At 39.7% G+C, this 10,661-nt stretch overlaps 1 pseudogene; it reads left to right on the top strand.

The window, feature by feature from the left end:
* The first annotated feature begins 8,604 nt into the window (after positions 1 to 8,604).
* LOC132280361 (small nucleolar RNA R71) lies at positions 8,605 to 8,703 on the top strand (annotated as a pseudogene).
* The last annotated feature ends 1,958 nt before the right edge of the window (positions 8,704 to 10,661 follow it).

Here is a 10,661-nt window from a genome sequence, read left to right on the forward strand (position 1 = left end):
CCATTGCGCACTCACATGGCTGAACATCTACGTCGTCGTCACTCCACTTGGTATTATTGTCCTTTCCCCCCTTTTTGCTCTTAGTTTGGTATGCTTGTCTTCACACATTGAGGACAATGTGTCATTCCAGTTTGGGGGTGCATTTATGCATTTTTGGTTTCATAATTTTTGCTAAGCAATGATAGTATAACTTGACACTTGTCGGAGATGAAACATATGTTTAATACCTTGTGTATAGAAGCAATTGAAATTTTTGAAAATAAAGAAAAATTTGAGTTGAAATGATCATGTAGATTCAAATTAGTCTGTATAAATGTCTTAATTAAATTCTCGCTGGATTTGACACTCTTTTAAGCTTCACAATGCACAGATGCATATTAGAAACTTAACTGTGAGGCATGCAACTTGATCGACCTTGACCTTGGCCTAGTTAATCTGATTTGATGAACCTAATAGATGAATATCTTTGGCATGATTTAAGTTATCTAAAAAAAAAAAAAAGAAAAAAAATGACCAGTTGACGTTCATAGCCTTTCCAACTCGAGCTATTAAGCCCTAGGAGTGTCTCTACACTTAGCACCCTAAAGCCGTCTGGTTTGGGAGTTGTTGGCCTAACGCTTGCTAAAAGGGTTGGCTAGAAAGCTTAAAGGACTTAAACATTGCACGGTCATTCAAAAAAAAACTTGTAATAAGCATGGTTTGTTGGAGTTCGTAGCCTTTCCAACTTGAGCTATTAAGCCCTTTGGAGTGTCTCTACACTTAACAACCTAAAGCCGTCTGGTTTGGGAGCTGTTGGCCTAACGCTTGCTACATAGGTTGGTTAGAAAGCTTAAGGGACTTCAGCATTGCACAACCATTCTATGTTTCGCTTATGAGTTACAATAAATTGTTAACAGGCAACAAAAGTTGTCTTGAAAATACCTTAGGGACTTCATGTAAAGGGGAATTCATTGATTTGAAAACTTGTGCCTTGGAATTGGAAAAGAAAGTAAAAGCCGCATGTTGAGAATTCAATTCACTTTCACTGGAGTTTGAGTTATTTCCATTTAAGAGATGACAATTGAATTATTTATATGGACTATGATGTTGATGCATGCATGTTGAAATGTGTTTAGTATCAATGCTTCATATATGCAAGGTAGTCTTCCCAATGATCCCATCTCCAGCTCTTTTTCTGTTTCAAGTTATTTTCGAGCTATGTATATATCTCATTTTACCATGGATGATATTTTTGTAGTAGCATGACCATGGTTGTCTTTTCATTAAGTTTTTCATTCTAGTTTTGCTAAGGGACTAGCAAAATGTAAGCTTGGGGGTGTGATAAGCGCCGAATATTGCATATTCAAGCGCCCTTAATTGCATTATTTAAGTCCATTGTTTGCTTATTTTATGTAGATTATCCCCATTTATGTGTTTGTATATATTTTCAGGTCCTTTTGCCAAAAAGGAGTACAAATAAGACTTTGTGGATTTTAGACCATCAAAAGGCACAAGGCTGAATTTCTGGCAGCAGTGGAGTCAGGACTTTGCTCACCATTTTGACCCTTTAAACTCAAGAACTGGACTCCCACATAAAATGGCATATTTAGAGCTCTGAATTAGCTTTCTAAATCTTCAAACAGTTTGTCATTCGGAGCTCGGAGCAGGGAGTTATGGCCTTGTTACCAGAGGTGCGCAGAACTGCCTGGCAGCAATGAAATTCTGCCTTGATCTTCATTTTCGACCAACCATCCTTGAGAATTGGATCTCTACCAAAACATGAAGTATTTAAATCTCTGAATTAGCTTTCCAAATATTCAAACGGTTCATCATTTGGAGTTTGGAGCGCAAAGTTATGGCCATTTCATCAAAGTAGGTCTGGGCGGAGCAAGTGAAGCATGGAGCTTTTTACACTAAATTCGAGTGCTCGAGGCCTTGCTTCGAGTGCTTGAATTTTGGGCAGAATGCCCTTCGGAAATGGCTCATTTCAGCCCACTTGCACCTTGGTTTCTTCATTTTGTTTTCCTCTTTAATGAAGTGGTTGGAGATGTTGGTTGGTAGCCTCTTGGAGTGGATAGGATATCTAATAAAGGGAAGCAAGGCCACACAAATTCATTAAGCTTCATTTTGAGAAGATTGGGGAGAGAAGAAAGCAAGGAGATAGAGTTCTTCAAGCTTGAAGAAGGGAGCACGAAAATGGAGGAGGTCTTCAAGCTTCTTCCTTCTTCCATTGCTCCTATGGGTAACTAAATCTTCTCTAGGGAGGTGATGAAGCCTCCTCTTTTGATCATGTTCTAGATTAGGCTATACTTTTGGGGACTATAATGTATAATATATGGTAGTTTCATAGTCTAAGAGCATATTCCTTCTTGTAATGAATTTTAATGTGTAAATGGTTGATGTAAGTTCATTGTCATATCTTTGATGATTCTTGGATCAATCTTATTGCTTTTATTTTCATAGTGACAATGAAAATATAGACTATGAATGTTCTTCAAGGCATGTTGATTTTGAAACTTGATATTCCATTGCTTAGGTACCTCCTTTGATGGTTTATACTTGATTCTTACCTTCATGTGCTTCACCATTTGATTGAAAGTTTGATGGTCTTTTGCTTGAGATAGTGTATTTGATTCTACACCTTAGTTTAAGTAGTTCAACTATGGTAGCTTTTGATGGATCATTCTTGTTTTGATTAAGTGAACTTCTTGATGATTATTAAGCAACGGAGTTGCTTCATATTTCTTGACCATTGCATATATGCTATTTATCCCCAAATTTAGACCTAATCTAGCATGTACTTAGGGTGTAGTGTGGATTCATCTCCCTAGTCTTTTCTACTTGTATCTCACTTCCTCAATTTCATTGCAATCTATTGTTTTATGCATTTTAATTTCTTAGTTTAGTGACAAACACACAATTATAAACCCCTCATCACTCTAAAATGACTTTAGATACTTAGGTTGCCTTAAGACTAGCGCAGTCCCAGTGGTTCGACTTACCCGTCCAATAGCCTTATTTTATAATGATTCGTGCTATTGCGAAGAGGGTTGATTTATAATTGATTTCGACCGTCGATCACCAACAAACCGGTTGTAAAAATAATAATGTACAGTGACAAAAGTAAAGTATCAAAAGGAGAGAGGGATCATGAGATAAAAAGGACTGGGAGCTCAAGAGGATGAGGTAGGATGGGCAGGTCTGGCTCCGCGGATGTCTCCGAATAGATCTCTGAACATAGTCGCGACATCCGTGCGGAAGGCAGCAAAATCAGCTCTGTGGGCTGTGAGGTCAGCTCGGATGGCAACAACAGCATCCTCAAGCATCTGCAGATATACTCCAAAGCCAGGGGTCATATCTGGAGCCTCAGGCATAGATGAATCAGAAGAAAGCTCCTGAGTCTGCTCCTGCTCATGAATGGGTGACCTGGCTGGAGAGTCCTGTTTTGCATCATCTGCAGGACGCTCTAAGTCTATGTCTAAATACTTGGCAGCTGGATCAACTGGTGCGTCGTCCACTACGGGATGTGCTGCTGTTGCCTCTGCTGGTGCCGGTGCCTGTGCCTCTTCCTGGGCCTGGTCCTGGGCCTATGCCTCCTCTAACTCTAACTCCGCTGCAGCCACTACCGCGTGGTCCTGCAGCCTAGTAATAATGGAGCGGTAGGTCTTGTTTTAGTCCTTCCTGAGGAAGTGACAGGAACCTCTCTCGGGGTGCTCTCGAGGATGGATGGGGTAACGCTGGTCTATAAGAATCTGGGTAATGAGGTGGCTGAAGGGAAGAGACTTAGCCCATCCGGGCGTTTCCTTGCTGATGTACTCATCATACAGCTTCCTCATCACACTCCAGATGAGCACGGGAATGGACACCTAGTGCTCGGTGTAGAAGGAATAGAAGGCTGTCAGATAATCGCCCCTCCTCTGAATCTTGTGCCCGGCCATGTATATGTTCCGATAGAGAACAGAATCGGTGAACCATAGGTCGTCGGGAAGGAATGTCTGGGTGGCGAAAGTCTCGCCACTGGCATGGGGACCTTTGAGAAAAACTACCATGTCAGCATAGGAAGGCCTGAATAGCCTCCGATATGTGTCCTGAAACTCGAGAGGACATCTGTGTGGACAGCGGCAAGAGCGGGCTAAAGAGTCCACTATGATGGTGATCGGATGGCCATCGACAGAAGTGACCATCTCTGCTGTGGTACGCGGGGATGGTCGAAGGTTCTATTAGAACAACTGTACCAATCGCGGGTAGACTGGCTCTGTGACGGGGGCAAGAATAGCAGCCAGGCCCCTCTGAATGATATCATGGTAGGCGGATCGGGTCAGCACCGATCTAGAGAAGAAGCCCATGTTGAACTCTGACTCATGGTCGAGCGTCATATGCATATATTGAGGCGCGGGCCTATCGCGCTCCAGATGAGCTGGCTGAGCGGGTATATGTGAATGCTCAACCCCATGATGCGATGGACATGGTGATGGAGTGAATGCAGGATGAACCGCAGAGGTGGAGGGTATGTAGTCATCCTCAGGCTCATGAGATGGTAACTGAGGTGGGGTAGCTTGTGCTGGCTCCCGCTGTGCATAAGAGGGCTCTGCTGGCTCCTCTGTCCGTGGCCTAAAATGTTAAGTGGGCCCGTGTTGCCTGTTGGCAACGGTCTTCCTCTTAACCATGGCCTACAAAAAGAAAAAGAAAAACTTGCAATGGGAGTTAGTGCCAGAATAAGAAATTTTTAAGCACGAAATAGAAACATGTATGTCAAGTAAACTAGACAAAACAAATATGACATGAATCAATACAAGTGGTAGAATATGAAACATGCTAAACAATGTAAGTATGAAATGCATCCAATGTGGAATATCACAGGCATTGGGTATAAATAAGATAACATGAACATAAGATATGATGAATGAAGTGTGTGTATGAGATCTGTGAAGTTCGATCGATCATAAAAAAGATGTGAGATCGATCACAAAAGTTGGATCGATCGAAAATAAGTGAGATTGATCCCACAACTTCGATCGATCGAAGACATGAGTTCGATCGATCTCCCAAGATCGATCGGAGATACAAGTTCGATCGATCGAACTGTGCAACATTAAAAACTCAAAAGTCACAGATCTATGACTTTGGAAGCATGGGGCCCACACGAACATGTTCGTGGGCCTAACAACACATCAAATCAACAAATCCCCATCATTGAATGAGGCCCAAACTCCCAATATGAGATCAAAATCCGAAAATATGCAAAATATATACACGAAGCAACACACATATATATATAGATGGAAATACAGTGCTTCGAAGCTTAAAAAAATGGTGGATTCGATCATCTAAGCATCCTAAATCAAATATATAGAACATATATGCATTAAATCAAATCAAGTTTCAAAGTAGATCTCGGTTCTTACCTCAACCGAAGAGAAAAGTGGAGATGAAGAGGGAGAGATGAAACCGAGATAAGAGAGAGTGATTCGGGAAGCTTGATGACACCGGAAGGCATGCCGGAGAAGGGGAAGATGATGGGTGCACGGCGGCGTAGAGATGGAAACAAGGGTTTGCAGAGAGGGTGAGATCGATCTAAATGATCGATCTTGAGAACCCTTGATTCTATTTTAAAAACATTCTCGACATTTTTGACTTTTCAAAATTTCAAAAATCCAAAAATACTTTGAAGAGAGTTCATCAAAGTTCGATCGATCACAGTTGAGTTTGATTGATCGAACTCAACTGTGATCGATCGAACTTTGATGAACTCTCTTCAAAGTATTTTTGGATTTTTGAAATTTTGAAAAGTCAAAACAAAGTCATAATAATGAAATGAAGACTGAGATCAATCGAAACAAGAGTTCGATCGATCAGACAGAGAGCAAAAATATGCAGATTTTTGGCTCAGAAAATTGGCTAAGTGTTGGAACAAGAGATCGATCGAATTTGGAAGTTGGATCAATCGAAGAACTTTTAGATCGATCTTGGAGTGTTTCGATCAATCAAACAGAGAGTAAAAATATGCAGGTTGATGCAGGCTCAAAATTTTTCTAAGTGTTGAATCATGAGATCGATCGAACTTGGAAGTTGGATCGATCGAAGGTCTCTTGATCGATCTAAGAGTTAGTTTGAACGATGGGACAGAGAGGTGATTTGGATACAGGTTTCTGCAGGTCGAAATTTTTTCTAAGTGTTGGATGCAGAATGGAGTTCGATCGATCGAACTCAAGTTTGAGATCGATCGAATTATGCAGAATGCTCATTAATGACATGAAAGCTTATGCAATCCTCACCAAAGTTCCTTTCAATGCATATGAAGCAAAAACAAGTATCTAGACTTCGCAAGAAATGAAATGAAAGATAGAAATGGGGGAGGAATAGGGTTTTGACACCTAACGAAATATCTTTGCTAGTCTTTAACGTCTCTAGCAAGACATTGGGCTCTTTTAGCCCAGATGAAAGATCTTATAATGCATCCCCTCCTTGTTGGGGTGATAGATGCTTTGAACTCCACCCAACAAATGGTCATTTGAAGAACTTGTTGGATTAAGCTCAAAAGAAATCTTTGGTCCATTGTCTATGCAATTACAACCTTTGGGCTTCCATGCCCTTTCAAAGCAAGAATTTGAAATAAGATTTTGACAATGTAAGGTTAAAGATGATCCTTTGGAAGTTTTGGTTTTATACAAAAACTCATTTCCTTGACATTGAAAATCATGACATTTATCTATAACATTAACTTCTCCTTCATATTTGTCAAATGAATTGGGCGTGGGATTAAAGATATTCAACTTCACCTTCATGTGGCCAAATGAGATCTTCATTATCCCTATCCTACAATTGATGTTGGCATTAGCGGTTGCCAGGAAAGGACGACCAAGGATAACGGGAATTTGGCTCTTAGGATTAGGGACCGGTTCCGTGTCTATGACAACGAAATCAACGGGGAAGAAGAATTTGTCAATATTTATCAAAACATCCTCAATTATACCCCTAGACTTCTTAATGGATCGATCGGCAAGTTACAAAACTACCGACGTCGGTTTCAATTCACCTAGGCCCAATTTGACATAAACCGAGTATGGAAGAAGGTTAACACTTGCTCCTAAGTCAAGAAGCGCCCAATTAATGATATAATCACCAGTAATGCATGATGTGGTGGGTGAATCGGGGTCTTTAAACTTTGGAAGAGTGTTATGTTGCAAAATTGAGCTTACTTGCTCGGTTAAAACCACTTTTCTTGGTGCTTGGCTCTTGTTCTTCCGCTTTTGGGTGCACAAGTCTTTGAAGAATTTGGCATAAGCCAGAATTTGCTTGATTGCATCCAATACTGGAAGATTAACTTTCACTTGCCTAAACAACTTTCCATGATTTCATTGGTTTTTGCCTTTTGCTTGTCTTTTGAAATGGATACTTTTAAGGCATCCGAAAATGGAACTTTTGGTTCAAAGACTTTTTCAAAATTTTCTTTTGAACTCTCTTTAACACAAGAAGTTTTCAAATCATTTTTCATCAAAACCTTTTCAACATCATTTTTCAAAATTTCTTTTTCAAACACATCTTTCAAAACTTTCTCATTTATAAGATCATGTATATGCAATAAAGGAGGAATGGGATGTGAAAGGGGATGGGTGATAACTTGAGGTTGCATCGGTTCACTCTCTTCATTGGACATTCTAACTTGATTCTCCATAATCCTACCACTCGGCAAGGTAGTCACCGCATTAACATGTTCAATAGTATGGCCTTCCAATGAGGAATGGGTTTCCACAACACATTGTTGCTTAGGTGGGGTATTTATAGGCATCTTTCCCTTCTCTCTTGCATTGAGAATGCTTGCTATTTGCCCTACTTGGGTTTCGAGCTTCGCAATAGATTGAGAGTGAGAATGAAGCAATTGAATGTTAGCTTCTAAAGTGGCCAAAGCATTCAAAACTTTCTCTTCAAAGGCGGGTCTTCTAGTATTGCCTTGGGAATAAGATTGGTTGGGAAAATGAGAATTAGCAAATTGATTCCCTTATGATTGATAAGGTTTATAACCTTGGGATTCTTGGTTTTGAAGTGGAGGTGGAATGTACTTCCCTTGAAAACCGCCTTGGGAAGGGTTTGAGCCCTCTCCTTGGCTTTTCCACGAGAAATTCGGATGATTCCTCCAACTTGGATTATAGTGAGTCCAATAAGGATTGTTCCCTTGGTTCACAAAAGTTGCATTGACTTGTTCATTAGGTTCATTTTGCACTTGTCCGTGAGGACAATAAGAAGTAGAATGAAGAACACTAGAACAAGTCATACATGTTTCATTTGATGCACGATGAGAATGGTTAGGGAAGGAAGATACTTGGTTCGCTGAGTTTTGGTTAATAAAAAATTGATCAAACCTTTGAGACAAAGGCTTCATTTCGGCGGCTATTTCATTTGAATGGTCGACTTGATGTAAGCCAACACTCTTCCTACCTTGTGAATTTCTACCATTCTTGGATGATAGTGTTCTATGCAAAGAATTTTTACTCATGCTCTCATAGAGACGCCACACGTCATCCTCATGCCTATCAATGTATAAGCCACCCATAAAAAGCATCAACCAAACCCTTATAGTTGTCCGATAAGCTGTTAAAGAAGTATTGAACTAATTGCCATTTGGGCATGTCATGATGTGGACACTTCCTAAGCAATTCATTGAAGCGTTCCCATGCCTCATGAAACGTTTCTCCATCCCCATGTGAAAATTCTTGAATTGAGGTTCTCATAGCATTGGTCTTAGAAACTGGATAGTACTTCTACAAGAACTCTTGTTGCATTTTTGCGCAAGAAGTGATTGAAAAAGGCCTAAGATTGTTAAACCAATACTTTGCCTTGTCTTTTTAGGTGAAAGGAAAAAGTTTGAGTTTTAAAACCTCTTCCAACATATCCATATATTTTATGGTGGAACATACTTCAAGAAACTCATCCAAATGCTTGTAAGGTTCTTCACTTGGAAGTCCATGATAGTTAGGAAGCATTTGAATGGTTTGTGGCTTAATTTCATAATGATGTGCTCTAAATGGAGGCAATTGGATGCATATAGGTGCATTATACTCATTAGGCACACAATGGTCTCTTAAAGTAAGAGGTGGATTAGCTACTTGAGGTGCAACATGAACACCTTTGTTTTGAATTCCTTGATTGTAGATGGGAGGTTGTGGAACATACATTGGCCTTGGCATTCCATATGGAACTTGGCCTTGTTGTTGTGGTGGTTAGTGAATGAATGGCCTAGGCATGCCTAATGGTACTTGTATAATCTCACTGTGCACATTGAGATGAAGGATACCTTGTTGGTCTATGTGACCAAGGTTCTCAACATGATTGTCATTATGGTCATCCATTGATAGATTGGCTCTATTTGAACTTCCTCTTCCCCTAGGGTTTCTAACGATAGATTTAAGATGCAAATCAAGAGGGACAAGAGTTGGTCTCAATGAACAACGTCCATGCATACACAATGGCAAATACAACAAACACAAAGAATGACAAACACTATGCGTTCACAACAATGCAATTAGACTTCTTCCACACACACTTAATTCATACTCCCATGCTTTAACAACAATGATGCAAGACAATTAAAAATAAGCCTCCACGCGGGCCGACGATTTAACTAAGGGATTGAGTAAAGAAAGTCTCACAAAGGTAATTTAGCACTTCAACTCCAAATTTATAGCTTAGCTTAACAATTTTTAGAATTTTTAGCTTTTTACTTTCTTGCTTGCTTAAATGCTTGATGGCTCATTTGCTTGCTTCCTCTCTAACAATGCACCTTATCAAGTAAGAACAACACAATAAGTAATCCAAAGAGAAAAATAGAAGTAAAATAAAGACACGATCAAAAGAGTACTAATCCTAATCAATTCCACAAATCTGACGTTGCCTAATCTAATCAATCAATTCCCCATCAACGGTGCCAAAAACTTGACACACTTTCAAAATTTTCCTTTTTAGTGGGAGTTTTGACCTTGACAACAATCTCCATCAGGCTTGCAATTTGACATACTTTCAAATTTTTCCTTTTTTCAATAGAACCATGACTCACTCGAGAAGTGTGAGATTTATGCAATGATTTTTCACTCATTTTTTAAAAAAAGTGCCAAACATCATCTTTATGTTTCCCAAAATATGAACCTCCCCATGAAATATCAACTATGTCCTTTGTTGGGTTCATCGTCCTACCACGAGCTTAAGAGTGTGCATTAAGGCAAGGGCCAAGAGTTTTACATTTATAGAAGCCACTACTACTTTTCACTATAAATATAGCTAGGGCGAGTAGGGATCGTCCCAAGCGATTAGAGGATCGAGCAATATCATGGAATCGTTATTAGGGCTAGTAGGTCAAGTGATCAAACAATTAGTTGGTTGGTTGATTAAAGAACAACTAAATTAAACTAAGTGATGGTAAAAGAATGCAATTAAGAGTAAGTAAGAGAGAGAAAGATCTTGGGGTTTAGAGATCACCACCAAGCAATGCATTTCTATATCATTGACAAGTGATTAATGAGGGCAAATGGTGTGTTGCAATATTGGTGTGTGTGTGTTTGGTTGATTCAACAAGTGAGGATGACTAGTTAAGCATGTATTGTCTAAACATCATGTGAAAGGCACAATATATCTAAGCAACGAAACATATATTGTCTAAACAACATGTGAAAGGCACAATAGATCAAAAC

This window comes from Cornus florida, unplaced genomic scaffold, assembly GCF_030987335.1.
Source record: "Cornus florida cultivar Cherokee Brave unplaced genomic scaffold, ASM3098733v1 CherokeeBrave_3.0.0_Hap2_Chr10, whole genome shotgun sequence".
Classification (NCBI taxonomy): domain Eukaryota; kingdom Viridiplantae; phylum Streptophyta; class Magnoliopsida; order Cornales; family Cornaceae; genus Cornus; species Cornus florida.